The sequence below is a fragment of the Callorhinus ursinus genome, unplaced genomic scaffold (genome assembly GCF_003265705.2).
Source record: "Callorhinus ursinus isolate GAN/ISIS: 27379988/994484 unplaced genomic scaffold, GSC_fseal_2.0 scaffold1, whole genome shotgun sequence".
Classification (NCBI taxonomy): Eukaryota; Metazoa; Chordata; class Mammalia; order Carnivora; family Otariidae; genus Callorhinus; species Callorhinus ursinus.
The window spans coordinates 97,467,064-97,470,289 of NW_027397063.1; the positions used below are offsets into that span (position 1 = coordinate 97,467,064).

At 38.3% G+C, this 3,226-nt stretch overlaps 1 long non-coding RNA gene across 1 annotated transcript; it reads right to left on the minus strand.

Moving 5' to 3' along the window:
- Positions 1–280: 280 nt before the first annotated feature.
- On the minus strand, positions 281–1,989 carry LOC141370419 (uncharacterized). The gene is made up of 3 exons (XR_012374465.1): positions 1,860–1,989; positions 835–1,021; positions 281–387 (listed from the first exon to the last, which is right to left on the minus strand). It is a non-coding gene; the product is annotated as an uncharacterized lncRNA (long non-coding RNA).
- Positions 1,990–3,226: the final 1,237 nt, after the last annotated feature.

Genomic DNA, 3,226 nt, shown 5'->3' on the forward strand with positions numbered 1-3,226 from the left:
TTTTTTCAAACACCCGAGTCTCTGTGTGTACCACCCCATACAGCAGCAAGGAGCCAGCAGGGCCCCTGAGCAGAAGCAACAAAGCCAGTCTGAAGGAAGTGTAAAATTACACACTGGATTTCCAAGACCTAGTGTGTGGAAAAAAGAATGTAAAATATCTCATTAACAACTTTCAATATCTTGCAGGTCAAAATGAAAATATTTGGGACATACTGAGTTAAATAAAATATATGATTAAAATTAATTTTACCTGCTCTTTTAAAAAAAATTCTTTTTTAATGTGGCTACTAGGAAGATTAAAATTAAACTTTGTGACTTGCGTTTGTAGCTCACGTTATATTTCTGTTCTTTGGTGGTCTAGTTTCCAGTCCTTTGCATTAATGTGCTCTATTTAAGAAAAAGCATCCCCTTAGACAATACCATCTAAAATTGTTTAATATTTTTATATAACTACCAAATAGTTTCAAATGAATTATCAACTAAATTATGCATCTTTAACTTTTTAAAAGAATGATTTATGTATCCAAAACAAAGCCAGTTGTACTGGAAATTCAAATCCATTAAACATAGGACAGATACTAGGACAAGCTATACTGATACGGAGGCGTGTAGTATCTTTTATTTTTAAGATTTATTTATATATTTGAGAGAGAGAGCATCAGTGGTACTGATACTCTTCTGGGCCCATATTGTTTATTGAACCAGTATTTATGATTTTTCTACTGTATTCCAGACTGTGCCAGGCTGTGGAAATACAGCTGGTAAATCTGGTGAAAGTTTTAGATCCTCTCCCAGAAAAAAAAAAAAAAAGCATATATGAACATACTTACATACCTGCATTCCATTTTAGTCTCTTATGAATCTTCTGAAGCCCATCGTGAATCCTAAATTAATAATTTCTAAATTTGAAAAAAGGAGCATGGACCTTAGGGCCAGCCAGATATGGGCTCAAATGTTGGCTCCACCAGCTTCTGGGGTGGCCTTGGGCTGTATTTATCTTCTCTACGTCCAGTTTCTTCATCTACAAGATAGGGACATATGGACAACTTGTGGGGTGTTATGAAGATCAGCTCTGAGACATATAAAGACCTTTCTTGCACGTTCCTTCTTAAGCACCTTAGTAGGTGTAACAGATCGTAACTATTATTTTTTCTCATCTTGTGTTATGCAGGGAAACGGCTCAGAAGATGAGTAAGTTAGAGAATGGATTCTTGAGTCTGAATCTTCTTTTCTATGTCAAGTTCTTAATTCATGTAGTAGCCCTAGCGGTTAGTCGCTGAAAAAATAAAGAGTTTGGTTCTCCAACCAAGCCATAACCTTTTAAAGAAGATGTCCAAAAATGGTGTGCAAGTGGTCTGGGGTAATGTGATCTACAGAAATGAGAACACGTCTGCCCACACCGTGAGAGATGCTATGTGGTATGTGCATGTTTTTCTGTGGTTTGAAAACAAATTTCTGTCTGCAGATCTTACAGATGGGTTTCTGTTTTGGGGGGTTATTTTTTATTTGTTCGTTTACTTAGAAAACCGTCCTGGTATGTATATACTCCTTACAGGCGACCTGAAGGCAACCTCCAGCAGGCACTAGCAAACTTTGGGATGAAAGTAGCCTTAAATGAGTAAGAACTTGGGTTCAGAAGCTAAATGCCATGCTATTTCTATACGGCTTGTCCTTAATGCCACACTCTGGAATGATCCATTCTCCAAATCACTAAGTAAAAGGTAGAGTGATTCACCAACTACCAGCAGGTGAGGGTAAGCCAGCCTTGTCATAATTATACAGACTCCTCTTTCCACTCACGAAAACAAGTTATGTATGGTATTTATGTACATCTGTGTTGCTGGGCATTTTCCAAATACCTTTTGGAGAACATTAAGCAGGAAATTGATGCCACAGGGCAAATATTCATTCTTCCCATCCTCTCTCACAAAAACAAGTACAGATTTGCTGTGGCTAGACTGACTTCCTGCAGGGTGCTGTAGCTTATTCGATTTTACACTAGAAGGAAAAAAAGTACATTCTCTTTCAATTTAGAGCATGTTGAAAATGGCCAAAATGCATCAACAAAAGCTTCCCTCATGAGAGCACTGAAGGATAGAAGTCAGTGCTTTATAAAATCACAAAATTCAAAGGTTAATGATTATTTTTCATGCCTATTGATGAAAGTAAATCCATATTACACTGGACACATCAAATTTGGTTAAACAGCATGTTCTCTAGTTCTCAAATGGAAAAATCGTTAAGCACATGGCCACTGCAGCTTTTCATAGAAGGATGGCCTCTTTTTTTAAACTGTTACAGTGGTCTTTGGTTAGTGTCCTCCCCAGCATCTCATTTTCCCTGTTCACTCTCTTATCAGCCCAGAAACTATTTTGGGATCCACGACACTCTGGAAGAACTTAATCTATTTCAGCCCCAGGAATAGAGGATGTGACTTAGGTTATGCTATTCAATGCATTATCTCTCCTAGCCACAGAGATTTGTTCAGAGGCATGTGACCTAAGTTTATCCAATCAAAGGGAATCTTGAGGCTTTTGCTGGGAAAACATTAGTCACTTTTTCCTGATGGACAAGACCCACTGAAGCAGTTGGCAGTCACCTTAGGGTCATAATGAGGGCGAACCCATTTGCCTAAAAAAAGCAAATACCACAGAGGGCAGGATAGAGAAGCTGAAAAAAACTAGGTCCCGGATGTCATCATTTTACTGCTGGATCAAGCTTTGCCTGAAGATCTATCTCTGGACCATTTAGTAATATAAACCATTAAATTCCCTATATTACTTGAACTAGCTTGATTCAAGTTTTTTATAGTTTGTAACCAACACTTCTTAACTGTCATACCTATCTGTTTGAAGACATTTATAAGAGAAAAGCAAGGGGACAAGGAGATAATCTAATGGGCTACTATTAAGGTCAATTTCAGAACTAATTATAGAAAAGCAAGACCAGTAAGGAATAAAGAAGTGATTGCTACTGAGAAAAAGATGGGAAAAAAATGTTTGCAAGTGATGAGTAACCACCGCAGCAGTGTGGGGCAGGAAAAAAGGCAATCCATGTACTTCTTCTAAGGACCAGCCAGAGTGGGGTCTGGGGGGTGTGGGGACTTAGCAGCAGGAAGAGTCTCCCCTCTGCTTAAACCATCCTTAATTATTCCCTCTCCTTCAGCTACTACTGTTGAACTACTTAACAACAGATGCAGTCTGCAATTATCGGTCAGTTGACCTCC